Here is a 17500-nt window from a genome sequence, read left to right on the forward strand (position 1 = left end):
TCTCTCTCTCTCTCTCTCTAAAAAACAGCCACAGTAACATCCCTGAGCCGAAGAGACTAGATTTCTCCCGGGCTGCAGACCCTCGTAAGCCCCTCCTCTCGTGTGTTCCTTGTCTCCTTCGTCAGAATCGTGTATCAGAGTCAGGCACAAGGGGTCCCGGGTGTGTCAGGGTGGAGTGCGGCCCGTATCCTGAAACGCTTCTCCCTCGCTCTTTTTTTTTTTCTCATCACGATTGTTTTCTAAGGTCACCGAGATGCCAAGCCGGGTTCTCAAGGGTGGTGGTGTTATTCATGTGGTTATTTTGTGGTTAATTTGTCACTAAAATCATGGAAACTTCATTAAAAACTTGTAACTTCAACTAGTCTCTTGGAAGTATGTGTTGAAACTCTCTGCTTTCACCTCTATTTTCAGCTGCCATAAAGACACTAAGGTGGGCTCTCAGTTTAGTTTTTCTTGTTATTTATGTATAAGTGTTGTTAATCTGTCACTAGAATCATATGAACACTATAACTAGAGCCTCTTTAAATATATTCTTAAATGTTCTGTTCTTTCACCGCTATTTTCAGAGGCTGTACAGATACTAAGCCGGATTGTTTTTTTTTTTCCTGTAACTAATGTAGAAATGTTAATCTGTTCCTAGAATCATATGAGCACTGTAACTAAAGCCTCTTTTAAATATATTCTTAAATGCTCTGCTGTTCCACCGCTATTTTCAGAGGCTGCACAGATACTAAGCCGGATCCTCAAAGGTTTTTCTCGTTATTAATGTAGAAATGTTAATTTGTCTCTAAACTCGTTGAAAGACAATAAAAAAAAAACATTAAACATTTCGCTTTCTCACCAATATTATTTTTGAAAGGGTATAGAGTAGTAAGCTTGTTTCTTAAGGGTGCTTTCTCGTGCTAATAATGTAGATGTATTGTCAATCTGTCACTAGAACACGTTAAAACTCTAATTTCAACAAGAGCCTTTTGAAAATAGGTAAGAAACGCTGTGCTCTCATCATGACTAATTTCAGAGGCGATAGTGTTACCGAGCAGGGTTCTCAAGAGCGTTTCTCCTGTTGGTAATGTAGAAATTTTATTAATCTGTCTGCAACAATAAAGACACAAATTAAAAATCACAAACTTCATCAAGAGCCTTTTGGAAATAGTCGAGGTGCGGCGCCGAGAGAGAGAGAGAGAGAGAGAGAGAGAGAGAGAGAGAGAGAGAGAGAGAGAGAGAGAGAGAGAGAGAGAGAGAGGGGGGAGGTTACGAACGAGATAGTGTAACAGTGGTTGGTGGTGAAGATAAACCCTTAACTGAAAGTCGTGTGTCGCTCTGAGGAGAACGACAAGGCCACGCTGGAAACATTAATGGCAAAGTGGTGTTGTGTTCAAGAGGAGGAGGAGGAAGAGGAAGAGGACCTAGACTAGTGATGAGAACCTTGACTTTATTTAATCTATTTGTCTCTCCTCCTCCTCCTCCTCCTCTTGTCGCTCCCAGCCTCCGTGAGTGGTTGAGGACGTTAATCCTAAGTTAGGGAGACGGCACACAATAAAGCAGCGAAGACCACGAGCAAACTTAAACTGTGAGGGAGTGTGTCTGTCGCTCCCAATGAGGCGCCGCGCTCTTCTGCTGCTGAAAGGCGCGGTGGTGGTGGTGGTGGTGGTTGTGGTGGTTGTGGAGACAGGTATACAAATAATAGGTTGCTTTAAACTGATGCTACACACACACACACACACACACACACACACACACACACACACACACACACACACACACACTCACATACTCACATACTCACATACATACTCACAGAAGGTTGTGTTTTAAATTTAAACTGGTACGTGTTTTTTTTGCAAATTGACAGACACACTCTCTCTCTCTCTCTCTCTCTCTCTCTCTCTCTCTCTCTCTCTCTCTCTCTCTCTCTCTCTCTCTCTCTCTCTCTCTCTCTCTCTCTCTCTCTCTCTCTCTCTCTCTCTCTCTCTCTCTCTCTCCACTTCCTCTTCCTCTTCTGATGGTCTGATTCTGAAATTACTAAATTATCAGATGACCTTACAGCGGCAATGACCTCAGTACCAATGACCTCTAACCGGGAGGAGGAGAGGAATCTGATTGGTGATGCGAGGCGGGAAGAGGTGTGGCTGTGGATCGTGTGGAGGTCAGGAGTGGTGTGGTGTCAGTAGAGGAAGTTGTAGGATGGGTGGTGGTGGTGGTGGTGGTGGTAATGATGGTGAAAGGTTTAGTATGGGGCTTTTTAATTTCTTTTTTCTTTTTTTATTTTGGGTTAGTTTTTTAGTTTAGGATTTTATTTATTTATTTTTTATAAGTGCAGGATTTAAAATTTTGCGTTTTTTTAGGTGGGATGTCGAATTTTTAAAAATTTTTGAATATTTGCTTCGCTTTTAGTGTAGGATTTCAAATTTTGCTTTTTTTTTAGGATTTTAAATTTTGCTTAGCTTATAGTGTTCAATTTTAATTTTCGCCTTTTTCTTTTTGGTGTTGGATTTTACATTTTGCTTATTTTCTTAGCGTAGGATTTTATATTTGGCTTTTTTTAGAATATGATTTTAAATGTTGCTTATTTTTACGGGCGAGACTTGACTGGCTGGTTGGTTGGCTGGCTGGCTGGCTGGCTGGCTGGCTGGCTGGCTGGCTGGCTGGCTGGCTGGCTGGCTGGCTGGCTGGCTGGTTTGTTGGCTGGCTGGCTGAATAACTGACTGACTGACTGACTGACTGACTGACTGACAACACACACAACAGGCAGCAGCATTCTATAACCCAAGCATGAGGTGTCACGTATAACACAACTCAAAATAACACACAACCTTAAGCTCTTTTGTATGATTTCATGAATCCTTAACCAAGCGTACCATCACACAACACACCACACTGCACCATTCCATCTCCCACCCATCAGTTATCATTACCTCCTTAAAAAGTAACACGCCTTTAGATTATATGCAAGAGCGGCACTGAACAAGGGCAACTAAAGGGAAACAAAGGCCTTCTGAGATCCCAGACCTAAAGGAAAGATCAAAAGGACTAACGTATGTATGAAAATGTGTGTACTTAAATGTATGTACTTAAATGTATGTACTTAAACGTGTGTACTTAAACGTGTGTACCTATATTCCTGTTTTCATGATTACACGCAAGCCTTTAACCCTTTCAGCACCAGACACGTTCTAAGCTTGACAACATCACCTATAATTATGAAAGTAATAAAGGGATATATGATATAGTTGAGTAGCAAGAAGTCACTTTTAACCCTTTCATTACTGCAAAATCATCTTGAAGTTAATACGCTTTTATAAATGGTACCCGGAAGTGAATTAATATCGTGGTACTGAAAGGGTTAAGCACAGGTGTCACATGAAGCACACATACAGACACACAGACACACACAGCACCATTCCATCACCAAAAGCATCAGTCGACACCGCCTCACGCACCCACGGTAAAGAACTCCCATAAAAGCACAGCGGGAACACTGCTATCATACTTACTGCGTGGCAATGCATGACGTTGTTATATCATTCCGCCACAGTGATGGAGGGTCGCTGTGAATGTACTCGTGTAGGGCCGCCATCATTGCCTCCACGCCATCACGCTGGGAATGGTGCGAGGTGAAGGAGGAACGCCCATTAAAGAGAGAGAGAGGGGAGTGTGTGTGTGTGTGTGTGTGTGTGTGTGTGTGTGTGTGTGTGTGTGTGTGTGTGTGTGTGTGTGTGTGGTGGTTCTCATCTGGGATGCAGGAAAGTCGTGTTAGCATAATTATACTTCGTCTCTCTCTCTCTCTCTCTCTCTCTCTCTCTCTCTCTCTCTCTCTCTCTCTCTCTCTCTCTCTCTCTCTCTCTCTCTCTCTCTCTCTCTCTCTCTCTCTCTCTCTCTCTCGATTACTTATTCCAAATCTCGAGTCTTTACGAAGAGAAATTACCGTAAGAAGTTAAGATTCCAAAATGATTTTATTTCCTGGGAGTAAAAAGTTGTGCTTTTTAATGTTTTCCTTTAATGAATGCGTGGAGCGAGGAAGTGAGGCCCACTTGTGCATTAATCCGCGAGTAAAGAATTCATTATTATTATTGTTATTATTTATTTCATTTATTTTTTTGGCTGCATTAAGGGAAAAAAATGGTTTCCCACATATGACTTTGTAAGGGATGATAATTTAGTTTTTTGTTTTTATCATCCTTTTCCTCTCCTTTCCTCTCCTCTCTCTCTCCTCTTTTCCTCGTGTATCCTCTCCTGTCTACTGTTGCCCTGTCCTATCCTGCCCTCTTCTGTTCTGTTCTCTTTTTCTCCTCTCTTTTCTTTCTCTCCGCCTCCCTCACTTTTCCATCCTGTCCTGTTTTCCTATCTTGTCCTATCCTTTCTCCTTTCCTCACCCCATCACAAGTCACCTCATTTTTCATCTCACCAACTGATCCCTCCTCCTCCTCCTCCTCCTCCTCCTCCTCCTCCTCCTCCTCCTCCTCCTCCTCCTCCTCCTCCTCCTCCTCCTCCTCCTTCTCCTCCTCCTCCTCCTCCTCCTCCTTTCCCAGTTATACGAGCGTGGCATTCCTTCTTTCATCTCTCTTCCTTCCTCCTTTCTTTCATCACCCGGATGCTGCTGCTAGGTACCTTCACTCTTCTCTTTTCTTCTTCTTTCCTCCCACTCCTCCTCCTCCTCCTCCTGCCCTCCCGCCCTCAGCACGTTAACAAACCTGCAAACTTTGACACTTCTCTCTGTTTTGAGCCATTTACAGGGCTGCTCTGTCTGGTGCAGCTAAACTTCCTCACAAAACACGCTGGCTGGTATTTCTCTCTCTGCTGCTTTTGTTTGGCCTTTGCTACTGCGAGGTCCAAAGGTGGGGGGGGTGCTGAGGTGTGCTGGTATGTATTGGGGTGTGTGGGGGTATCCTAGGGTGTCCTGTCTGGGTGCTGGGGTGGCCTGGGGTGGGCTGGTTAGGTTGTATGCTACAGGGATCGTCTTTGGGGTGTGTTTGTGTTGTGTTAGTGGCAGGGCGCTTAGGATAAGAAGCTAGAAGGGTGGAGGGTAGGTGTGAGTGGGAGTGGATGAGTTTAGTTGTGAAAAGTAGTGGTTTGTGGAAGAGGTGGACTGTGGTGGAGTTTGGGGTGGAAGGGTGAAGGGGTGGGTGAGAAGAACGTAATGAAGGCGATCAAGAAGGAATGGTGGTTTGTGAAGGAAAAGGTTGAATATTGATGAGGAAAGGAGAAATGAATGGAAGAGGTGGATGAGAGAGTACATAAGTGTGAAGTGGAAGAGGAGGAGAACGAAAAGGAAGGAAAGAAGGAAGGAGGAAGACTTGTATGGTTATTTTGAGTAGAGAGATGAATAATTTAGATGTAAAAAGGAAGGGAAATAATGGAATGGAATGCGGTAAGGGAAGAAGAGTTGACGTGTGGGAGGGAGAGGCGGCGTGTGGGAGAGTGGAGGTGGTGGGAGAGGGAAGAGAAAGTTAAGAGTTGGAAGTAAAAGAGGAGGAAAGTGAGGAGGAGGAAGAGAAAGAAGAGAAAATAGTAATAGTTAACTTATTTTCTCTGCTTTATTTTTGTCTGGTCTATTTTTGTGCCGAAATAACATGACTCTCTCTCTCTCTCTCTCTCTCTCTCTCTCTCTCTCTCTCTCTCTCTCTCTCTCTCTCTCTCTCTCTCTCTCTCTCTCTCTCTCTCTCTCTCTCTCTGGTGCCGCTGGTTTTCATGCGAAAGTGAAAAAGTTTTTGGTTGATAAATTATATAATGTTTGTGCATTTCTTTCTGGCAACGAAGTGAACCAGCATGACGTGGTGGTGATGGTGGTTGTGGAGGAGGAGGAGGAGGAGGAGGAGGAGGAGGAGGAGGAGGAGGAGGAGGAGGAGGAGGAGGAGGAGGAGGAGGAGGAGGAGGAGGAGGAGGAGGAGGAAGCCAATTCTTATTTCACCCATCATAACTTTCGTTTCTCCTTTTCTCCCTCCTCCTCCTCTTCCTTTCTCGTTTTGTTTTTGTTTTCCTTTCTCTTTAGCTGGCTTATCTTTCTCTTATTTTCTGTCATATTCCTGTTCATCCATCATGTCTTCCTTCATTTCTCTTCTTTGTCCTTTTTTCTATTCTATCTTTATTCTTTCTTTGCTTCTTACATTTTTATCATCCTATTTATCACATTGATCTTTTACTCTTTTTCCGGGTTCTCTTCCCATTTTTTTCTCCTTTTTCTTTTTCGCTCATTCTTTATTTAGTTTTCGTTTACCTTCCACTTTCCAACTTTTTTGTGTCCGTCCCTTCTTTCTTTCACTCCTTGGCCATTTTCTTTCTCTCTTTCGTCATTTTCTTTTCTTTCCCTCTTTCTTTTTCTTTGTGTTGCTTAGGTTCTTTTCATGCGTATTTTTAGCGTCTTGTGATAGTTTTTCTAGCAGTTATTAGCAGTTTTTGTATGTTTCCTTCTTTTTCTTCCTTCCTTCATGCTTTCTTGCTTCTTTCTTCCTTTCTTTAACTTTCTTCCTTCCTGCTTCCTTCCTTCCTTGTATTTCCTTTTCGTTTTCTATTCATCTTCCATCACCCTTTCCATTTCCATACCAATCTTCATCCTTCTCTCCTTTTTTTTTACTGCCCTTCCTCTCCCAACCTCTCCCAGTCTCTCTCCCCACAGCATTCCCACAGTCTCTCCCCACGTATCTCAGTCTATCTTACTTTCCCAATCCACATCTCTCCCAGGATCTCTCCCCAAGAATTCCTGCCTCTCCCCATCTCTCCCTCTCTTACACCTCCCAGCATCTCTCTCCCAACGCCTGTGCATCCTATCTCCCCTTTCAACTCCCAGCTTCTTTCCACTTCCTCTCCCAGCCTCTCTTCAGCGCCTTACCGCCCTCCCAGCTTCTCCCTGCCTGTCTCTGCCTTCCCGCGCCCTCGCCTGCCCCTGACACTCACGCCGGCCCGAGTTATGCATGAGAAGGCGAGACCTGCAGTGGGAGGCGATTGAGTTCCTCTCCCGCCCTCCCAATTGATATCCTTCGCGTAATGGATGAAGAAGTGGAATCCTGCACCTTTCCTTTACTCGTATCCTACACACACACACACACACACACACACACACACACACACACACACACACACACACACACACACACACACACACACACACACACACACACACACACACACACACACACACACACACACACACACACACACACACACACACACACACACACACACACACACACACACACACACACACACACACACACACACACACACACACACACACACACACACACACACACACACACACACACACACACACACACACACACACACACACACACACACACACACACACACACACACACACACACACACACACACACACACACACACACACACACACACACACACACACACACACACACACACACACACACACACACACACACACACACACACACACACACACACACACACACACACACACACACACACACACACACACACACACACACACACACACACACACACACACACACACACACACACACACACACACACACACACACACACACACACACACACACACACACACACACACACACACACACACACACACACACACACACACACACACACACACACACACACACACACACACACACACACACACACACACACACACACACACACACACACACACACACACACACACACACACACACACACACACACACACACACACACACACACACACACACACACACACACACGTATCCTATGCTCATTCATACATACATACATACATACAGATATATACAAGTTTTAGAATACATACACGTGGTCTTATAATGTATTCATAGAGAGAGAGAGAGAGAGAGAGAGAGAGAGAGAGAGAGAGAGAGAGAGAGAGAGAGAGAGAGAGAGAGAGAGAGAGAGAGAGAGAGAGAGAGAGAGAGAGAGAGAGAGAGAGAGAGAGAGAGAGAGAGAGAGAGAGAGTTCTGACAGGTTAATTGTACTCATACCTGTGTATATTTATTGTCTTTTTATAAACATTTGTGAGTGATTTGCAATAAAAGCATGACTCTCTCTCTCTCTCTCTCTCTCTCTCTCTCTCTCTCTCTCTCTCTCTCTCTCTCTCTCTCTCTCTCTCTCTCTCTCTCTCTCTCTCTCTCTCTCTCTAAATATAAAACAAACAACACCTGTTAAAATATGAGACAGGTAATAGAGAGAGAGAGAGAGAGAGAGAGAGAGAGAGAGAGAGAGAGAGAGAGAGAGAGAGAGAGAGAGAGAGAGAGGGGGTGGGGGGTATATCGGAGTCCATCATACATAGTTCAGTGAATTTACATCATGAATAAATTGAGACCATGTGACCGATGATTGACCCGGACTGCAAAACGTGTCTGTACGTGTCTGGCCAGCTGTCCCGGGCAGAGAGAGAGAGAGAGAGAGAGAGAGAGAGAGAGAGAGAGAGAGAGAGAGAGAGAGAGAGAGAGAGAGAGAGAGAGAGAGAGAGAGAGAGAGAGAGAGAGAGAGAGAGAGAGAGAGAGAGAGGGGTAAAACAGTAACTTAAGATAAAAAGAAAAAAAAGAAAGACGAAAGAGGAGGAATAGAAGTGAGGAGGAAATCAAGAAACGAATGAGAGAAATGAGAGAGGAATGGAGGGAAGAATGGAGGTAAAGAAGATGGAATGGGAGAGAAAACGGAGGAGGAATGGGACGAGAAATACGAAGAATGCATGAATACGAATAGAAGTTTGAAGGAGAGAGAGAGAGAGAGAGAGAGAGAGAGAGAGAGAGAGAGAGAGAGAGAGAGAGAGAGAGAGAGAGAGAGAGAGAGAGAGAGAGAGAGAGAGAGAGAGAGAGAGAGAGATTTTTCTTCTACTTCTTTATTTCCTTCATTTATTTTTTTTTATCTTTTTGTCTTTGTCTTGTCTTTCATCTTTCATTGCTTCTTTTACGCATCTTTTATCCTCCCTCCCTCCCTCCTTTTCCTTTCTTTTCTCTTTCAATCTTTTCCTTTCTCCTTATCTCTCTTTCTGTCTTGTATTGTCATTTATATCAGTTTATCTTGTTTCCTTTCGTTTACCGTCTTTCTTTTCCTGTTTCCTTCATTCCTTCTCTCCTCCATATCTTTCTATTTATTTTTTTCTTTATTGCAGCCTTCTTTCATTTTATCATTCTGTTTTTAGTCATTCTCTCATTCCTTCTTCCTTCCCTCATTCGTTCTTTTCCATCTTTCTTTCAATCTTTTCTATCTTCCTTGCTTTCTTTTTTTTTCGCTATTGCCTTTCATCTTTCGTTGTTTTCCTTCTCCTTCATCTTCGTTCTTTCTTTATTCCTTTCCTCCCTCTCTCTCCTTCCTTTTCTTTCTTTCGTTCAGTTTTTCCATCTTCCTTTTCTTCTTTTTCTCTTTGATCCTCCTGTTTTCACTTCCTTCCTTCCTTCCTCCCTTCACCCTTTTGTTTTCTTATCCTCCTTTTTTCCTTTTTTTGTATTCTTTATTTTCTCTTTTAATGTCTGTTTTCATCTTATTCTTCTTCCCTTCCTTCATTTCTCCCCTTCATTCTTTCCTCCCTCTTTTCCTTCATTCTTTCTTTCCTCTCGCTTCTTATTTCCGTCCTTTATTCTTCCATTCCTTATTTTTTCATATTTTCCTCCTTCCTTTTTCGACTTTTTCTTACTTTTCCTTATTCTCGAGATTTCCCCCCCCCCTCTCTCTCTCTCTCTCTCTCTCTCTCTCTCTCTCTCTCTCTCTCTCTCTCTCTCTCTCTCTCTCTCTCTCTCTCTCTCTCTCTCTCTCTCTCTCTCTCTCTCGTTTCCTTCCCATTCTCTTCTCCAGTCTATGAAATTTTCCAGTCTCCCGCTCTTCCACTCTTCCACCTCCCACTCCACGGTATTCCTCCACACCACTTACCTTTACGTGATTCTCTTCCACCCATCTCTCTCTCTCTCTCTCTCTCTCTCTCTCTCTCTCTCTCTCTCTCTCTCTCTCTCTCTCTCTCTCTCTCTCTCTCTCTCTCTCTCTCTCTCTCTCTCTCTCTCTCTCTCTCTCTCTCTCTCTGTCTGTCTCGCTGTATGTGTGTGTGTGTGTTTCTTTATCTCTGTTTGTCCGTCAGTTTGTCTGTCTGTTTCACTGTGTATCTGTCTATCTATCTATATATCTATCTATCTCTCTATCTATCTATCTATGTTTATTTGTCCTATTTCTTCGTCTGCATTTATTTCTGTCTGCTTGTATATCTGTCTCTCCATCCCTCCCTCCCTCCCTCCCTCCTTCTTCAGTCCCTCTCCCTCCCTCCCCCCACCTCAGTTTGTCCCCAGCAGGGCATTACCGCCGCCAGGTGAAGGTAGGCAAGAATACTATTATCACAACACCTCACAGAAAAATGAAAGCAAATTACTTCCTTGCTCTGTGATAAATGCTCTCTCTCTCTCTCTCTCTCTCTCTCTCTCTCTCTCTCTCTCTCTCTCTCTCTCTCTCTCTCTCTCTCTCTCTGGTTTGGAGTTTTCTTTGTTTTTCCATCTTTTCTTGTTTTCTTTAGTACCTTTTCCTGTTTTTCTTTTTGTTATTTGTTTGTTTTCTTTCTTTTCCGTCTTTTCTTGTTCTCTTTTGTTGCTTTTCCTTTTCTTCGTTTCTTGCTTTCACCTTTTTTGTTTTTAGGTTTTCTTTTCCTCGGTTTCTTTATTATTTTTTTTGTTTTCTATTATTTTTTGTTTTCTCGCTGTCTTTTTCGCTCTGTTCCTTCCTTCCTTCCTTCCTTCCTTCCTTCCTTCCTTCCTTCCTTCCTTCCTTCCTTCCTTCCTTCCTTCCTTCCTTATTTTAATTCCTCATTCTCTCTCTCTCTCTCTCTCTCTCTCTCTCTCTCTCTCTCTCTCTCTCTCTCTCTCTCTCTCTCTCTCTCTCTCTCTCTCTCTCTCTCTCTCTCTCTCTCGAAGTTTTGAATTACGTTTCATGACGGTTTTATGTTTATGTAGTGTGTGTGTGTGTGTGTGTGTGTGTGTGTGTGTGTGTGTGTGTGTGTGTGTTTTGCATGATTTTTTTTGTGCGATTCGTTTTTTGTAATTTTTTTCGTTTCATTTGAGTACGAGTATATTTTTGTTGTTGTTGTTGGTGGTGGTGGTCGTATTTTTGTTGTTGTTGCTGTTGTTGTGCTATTTAAAATTATGTTTCATGATAGTTTTTGATTGTTTTATTTGTGTTCCCACTTTGCATAATTTTGCTGTAGTATTTTTTCGTTTTTTTTTTCTGAATGGAGTGAAAAGTAAAAAATGTTTATTTTTCTTATCTTACACTAAGGTTTAAAACGGTCCTGCGAATATATATTTTTTTCTATTGCATATTTGTTTTTTGATCCAGTAATAGGAAAACAATTAATAAAGATAAAGAATTAGTTACCTTTTTCTTACTAAGGATGTAAGTAGTTTTTATTTAATTTTATTTTTTTTGTTTGCTTCAGTATTTTCTCATTTGAATCGTGCTTTTGTTTTGTTATTTTTGTTTCGTGCTGAGTGGAAGTATTGAAAAATGGAAGGTGGGTCTAGTTTTTTTCCTTTCCCTTTTTGCTTTTAAAGGTTTTGACTTTTGTAACATTTATTTTTCAATATGTCATTTATATTCATTTTGATGTATGACAGGAGGAGTGTCTTTTGTTTTATTTTATTTTATTCTTTTTTTTTTTTGCCAAGTTTGTAAATACCTTTTTCTTTTTTTCCTATGTCATTTGTATTTGATGGATGACTCGGGGAGGAAAACAACAAATACGAAACACGGGTAACGTTTTCAGTGACAGGAATGAGTGGGCGCCTCGTGTTGGTCACCCTTTTGTGCTTTCTCTACTTTATTGCTTCATTACTCCTTTTATGTAAGATTCTGGCCATGCACATATGATTCTGGCCATGCACAAGATTCTGGCCATGCACGTAGGATTCTGGCCTATATTCTAAACTATATATAAAAAAAAGGCCCACTTAAGATATCAGTTTAGAATTATAAAAAATGAATAAATAAATCAGTAAATAAATAAAAATTACAAGAAATGTTACGTTCTTTATTCTGACTTTTTTTTTTTTTTTATTCCAGCGAACTAAAATGCGTGTGTTTGTGTGTGCGTGTGCTTCAATCCCTCACTGTCCTCACCTGCTTCACTGTTCCCGTCTCACCTGCCCCCACTGGAGACGAAGGTAAGAGAAATGTATCTTATTTGTGCATGAAAATTGTTCTTGTATAATATTCTTTAGCAGATTCTCATTTTATTTAGTCGAAACATTTTGCACATCGATCACTCGTCTTTTCACTTGACGGAAACATGAATCAATCTGAAACTTGTGGCATTGCTTCTGGATCAGCACTTAACGTAGAGAGGGGAAAATATGTCTTGTCTGTAATGTACCTGGTTTTGTTAGTGGTATATAAATGAACGTTCGAGATGGAGGATTACTTGAGCCTTGTTTGTCGTAGTACGTGCTGCAGGTGTGTGAAAAAAAAAAATTCCTGCTTCAACTTGAGTGCAGGTTATGAGAGGGCAGGTAGGACAGGTAACGAAACAATGTATCGCTGTCTAGAGTCAACACAAGGTAAGATAAGAATGAAGGTAAAGATAGCTGCACATGACTTTAGTGTTAGGTAAAGAAAGGACGGAAAAAAATATATTTCTGCTTTGACTGCTGTGATAGGAGAGGCCAGGTAGGACAGGTAACCAAATAACGTCTAGAATCAACACGAGGTAAAAAAAAAAAAAAAAAAAAAAAAACCTGAAGATAAAGATTGCTGCCTTGACTTGAGTGTTACGTAAAGAAAGGACAAATAATAGTTAGATCTACGTAGATACTCGTATATTGTAAACAAAACCACAGCAACACAAAGTAAGGGTAATGAAGGCAGGTAAAAACTCCTACTGTAACTAAAATGCTGTGTTAACCCTTTGACTGCCACTCCGTATACCCTTCTCTAAACTCTTTACTAATTACCAGTCACAATGAAACATCTTTACTTGTTCTGCAACCACATGCAATCTGTGAGCTGGATAGAAGTGGCAGAATCTAGCCTTTTTTTTTTTACCCCCATAACCTTCTCGCAGATGCTTATAAAGATTTCATACATTACATACGGTGGTTGTAATTGTTTCGCATCAAATTGAAAAAGCTAAAAGAGGAGAGATAAATTACTTTACTGAAACCCACGTAGATATAAGACAAGTAAACAACACAACAACACACAATAAGAAAAACAAATAGATAAAAATTCCTACTTGAACTGACTGTTAGAGAGAAGGAGACTCCCATACGCACGTAAACACAGGTAAACAAAACCAGCACACACACTTAGAGAAGAAAGAAGATAAAGGTTCCTGCTGAGAGTGAGTGTTGGTGAGGAGGAGGAGCATTAAGAAGAAAGGGAAGCAAATTAAAAGCAATCCAAGAGAGAGAAAAGTTTAGCAAATGCGAGGCGGAGTGTGACAATGCCCGTAATCAAGGAGAGAGAGAGAGAGAGAGAGAGAGAGAGAGAGAGAGAGAGAGAGAGAGAGAGAGAGAGAGAGAGAGAGAGAGAGAGAGAGAGAGAGAGATATTTGGTTGACATCGAAAGCATGATATTTCACAAACTTTGAGAAGGAAGAGAGAGAGAGAGAGAGAGAGAGAGAGAGAGAGAGAGAGAGAGAGAGAGAGAGAGAGAGAGAGAGAGAGGTATTGTTCGAAGTGTTTTCCCCCTTCTATCCCTAAACCTTTTGTCAGTAATTAATGACTCTCTCTCTCTCTCTCTCTCTCTCTCTCTCTCTCTCTCTCTCTCTCTCTCTCTCTCTCTCTCTCTCTCTCTCTCTCTCTCTCTCTCTATCAGTCGGACTCTAATAATGTTTTTTTCCCCCTTCGTCATTTATCTTCCCTTTATCATCTCTCCCCTAACATAATTATTACGCTTTTCTCACCTATTCCCCACCTTTATCACCTGTAATATGTCACACGATTTTTTATTCCTCTTTCTCTCTCTCTCTCTCCCATCGTGTCTCCAAATTTGTTTACGTTCTCAGTTTCCTCCCGTAATGTTTTTTTCTTTTCATTCCTTTTCTCTTTCCTTTCAATTTTTTTCGTTCGTTCGTTCAATTTTTCTTTTTTTTATCCTTTCATCCTTTTTTTTTGCTTTTGTTTCCCTTCTTCCTTTCTTTATCACTGACATGTCACACACACCTTTTTTTTTCTGTCTTGCTTCATATTCCTTTTCTCTCTCTCTCTCTCTCTCTCTCTCTCTCTCTCTCTCTCTCTCTCTCTCTCTCTCTCTCTCTCTCTCTCTCTCTCTCTCTCTCTCTCTCTCTCACCGCACATCACACACGGGTCATACCTGGCCAGATTTTTCACACCTTGGTCGCCTCCACCTGGCAGCTTGTCAAAAGGGCCATTTAACTCTCTCCTGTTATGGATTCGGTGGCGAGTGGGAGGGAGGGAGAGGGAGTGGGAGAGAGGGGAGGGTGCGGGGGAGTGTGTGGGGTAGAGGGGGAAGGGATAGGAGGAGGACTGGGGGAAGAGAGTGGTGTGTGTGTGTGTGTGTGTGTGTGTGTGTGTGCTTTTCCCCGTTTTGTGTTTTTGCTCCATTTTCTTTTATATCTGGAGTTGGGGGAGTTGTTTTCAAGGGGTGTCTTTTGTGTTTTGTTGCTGTTTTTATGCATTTTTGTTGTGGTGGTGGTGGTGGTGGTGGTTGCTATTGCGTGTTTGGTCTTGTTTTTATTCCTTTTGTTTTTGTTGTTGTTGTTGTTGTTGTTGTTGTTGTTGTTGTTGTTGTTGTTGAGGCGGCGGCAAGAAAAAGCACAGTAGTAGTAGGTCAGGTGTGTGGAAGTGGTTGGTCAGGTGTGTGGACGTGCAGGTGTGTAGAGTGCGTGGAGGAGCAGATGCGGATGAATAAAAAAAAAAAAAGTCAACGTTAACTATCAAGTGGGATTCGAACCTCAACGTTATCAAGTGGGATTCGAACCTAGGCGTCCAACAGTCAAATATTCCCAAGACAATCACTATCCGCTAGGCCACATGAACACTCCAGCCTTAAATTAAAAACATTACCACGACATTAGGTAACCTGGAGGTGTTTCTGGGATGCCTTGCTTATTGCTCCCTTTATTACTGTCCTTATTGCTGCCCATAGAAATGTTACGACCGCTGCATTACACTCATGTGGTGCTCTTGCTTATTAAGGAGAGGAGGGAAGAGTACAGCAGATAATTGGGGGTAAAGGTAATGCATGAGAGATGAAGGAAAGGAGTAGAAGGGAAAGAGAAAGATTGGAGTAAATGAGGTAAAGAGTTATAAGAGAGAGAGAGAGAGAGAGAGAGAGAGAGAGAAATAAGATTCACACACACAAAAAAAAAGTAAATAAAGGAATAGAAAAAAATGATAGGAGTGGTGGTAAGAAATACAAAAAAAAATAATAAAGTTGATAAAGAAAATGGCAGAGAAAAAAAATGAAAAGGAAGGAATAAAGAAAAAAAAACGAGAAAACCAAAAAAATACGTATAAAAAAAAACTGAATAAGAAAATAAAAGAAAAGGAACAAATAGCAAAAAAAAAAAAATCTAACGAGACAAAAAAATAGAAAAATGAAAAAAAATTGAAATAAAACTTGGAAATGAAGGAAAAAAAAACATTGCGACGTTTATGAATGCAATTAGTGAAGAAAACTGAGCAGTGGAGGCAATTAGCATAAAAAGAGGAAACAGCCTTACCTGATGGGGAGAGGAAGGGAGGGAGAGGGAGAGGTGAGAGGGGAGAGGGAGAAGGAAAATTAAAAACAAACATGATGGTAGATAGATAGGGAGGTGAAGCTTTTGGGAGCGAGGGAGAAGGGAGAAAGAGAGAGGGAGAGAAAGTGAGGTAGTGATTGGAGTAACAGGAGGAAGAGGGAAGAGGGAGAGAGAGAGGAAGGGAAATAAGGAATGGGATTTGAGGAAGAAGAGGGAGAGGGAGAGAGAGGAGAGATAAATAAAAAGAGTATTAAATTAATTTGAAGTAAGGAAGAGAGAGAGAGAAAAGGAAAGGAAGTGGGAGAGAGAGCGATAAGTAGTTGGAGGGAAGAAGGGAAAAGAAAGAAAGAAGAGAGAGAGAAGAAAAGGGAGAATAGGTAATGTAGACAGATGAATAAGAAAAGAGAACTGGCGTGAAGGAAGGATGGAGGTACTGAAGGAGATAAAGGAGGAGAAGGAAGAGGAGGAAGGAAGGAGTTAGGAACGGAGGAAACAAGCTGAGGAGGAAAAGGAGTCGATAGGTAGGGAAAGTGGGATGGAGGAAAAGAGGAAAAGGAAGGAGGCGGAGGAATCAGGAAACAAAGGAAATAATGTGAATAGAAGGAAAAAAACAGAAAAAAGGAAATAAAGAAAGGAATGGGGGAAAGGAAAAAAAGAAAAAAATAGGAAAAGCAAAAAGTAGAAAATAGAGAAGTTGAAGAGAGGAAGAAGAAAAACAAATATAAACAGGAAAGGTAATATGAGAGAAGAATGGAGAGATGAGAGGAAAAGGAAGAAGAGGGGAATAAGGAAAGGAGGAAAAGGAAGGAAAGAGGGAGAGAAGTGGACGGGGAAGATAAATACGAGTGCCAAACAGGAGTGGAAGAACAATTTGATCGTTAATGATTTATAAGTTACCTCCTCCTCCTCCTCCTCCTCCTCCTCCTCCTCCTCCTCCTCCTCCTCCTCCTCCTCCTCCTCCTCCTCCTCCTCCTCGTTGCTGAGACACACACTACAAAAAATCACTGAATTAATGGACTTGTCTTCGTAATGAATGGTCCCCTGTGAGACAAGCGAGGAGGAGGAGGAGGAGGAGGAGGAGGAGGAGGAGGAGGAGGAGGAGGAGGAGGAGGTTGCTGTACATCACGCCATCTCCTCTTCTTGACTGCAGGAAGAGGAGGAGGAGTTCACAAGGGTATTAGCATTCCTCCTCCTCCTCCTCCTCCTCCTCCTCCTCCTCCTCCTCCTCCTCCTCCTCCTCCTCCTCCTCCTCCTCCTCCTCCTCCTCCTCCTCTTCTTTATTCATATTCTCTTATGTACGAATATATGAAAGATTTTGCCTCTTTTATTTCCTTGTTTTATTCTTTGTTGACTCCTTCTCCTGTTCCTGTTTATCTTCTGTGTTTCTTTGTGTCCTCTCTTCTCTTTTACTTCCTCTCATCTGCATCATCTCTTCCTCCTGTGTTTTTTCTTCTTTCCTTCCTCCTCCTTCGTATTTTTCTTCTTCCTTTTGTAATTCTATTTGTCTTCGTTCTTATCTTCTTTTTCGTGGTATATGTTACTCTTCTCCTCCTCCTCCTCCTCCTCCTCCTCCTCCTCCTCCTCCTCCTCCTCCTCCTCCTCCTCCTCCTCCTCCTCCTCCTCGTGTCACTTGCAGTCTCCCTCGTTGTAAGTCATTTGTTTTCGCTTTCTCTAATTGATATTATACCAACTTCCTCCCCTTCCTCCCTTATTCTCTTCCTCTCCTCCCCTTCCTCCCCTCCTTTGCATACTTCCTTTCCTCCCTCCCTCTCTCCGCTCCTCCTCTCCTCCTCTTCCTTCCTGTCACTTGTTCCTGCCAACTTTACTTTT

General features: G+C 42.1%; 1 long non-coding RNA gene across 3 annotated transcripts in view; it reads left to right on the plus strand.

Moving 5' to 3' along the window:
* The window catches only part of LOC135088718 (uncharacterized), a 109289-nt gene that overhangs the window by 20207 nt on the left and 71582 nt on the right, over positions 1 to 17500 (plus strand). For all 3 annotated transcript variants that reach the window (XR_010261089.1, XR_010261090.1, XR_010261088.1), the window contains exon 2: positions 12031 to 12131. This is a non-coding gene — a long non-coding RNA (uncharacterized LOC135088718). The remainder of the gene's footprint in view (positions 1 to 12030; positions 12132 to 17500) is intronic.

This window comes from Scylla paramamosain, chromosome 31, assembly GCF_035594125.1.
Source record: "Scylla paramamosain isolate STU-SP2022 chromosome 31, ASM3559412v1, whole genome shotgun sequence".
NCBI classification, from domain to species: domain Eukaryota; kingdom Metazoa; phylum Arthropoda; class Malacostraca; order Decapoda; family Portunidae; genus Scylla; species Scylla paramamosain.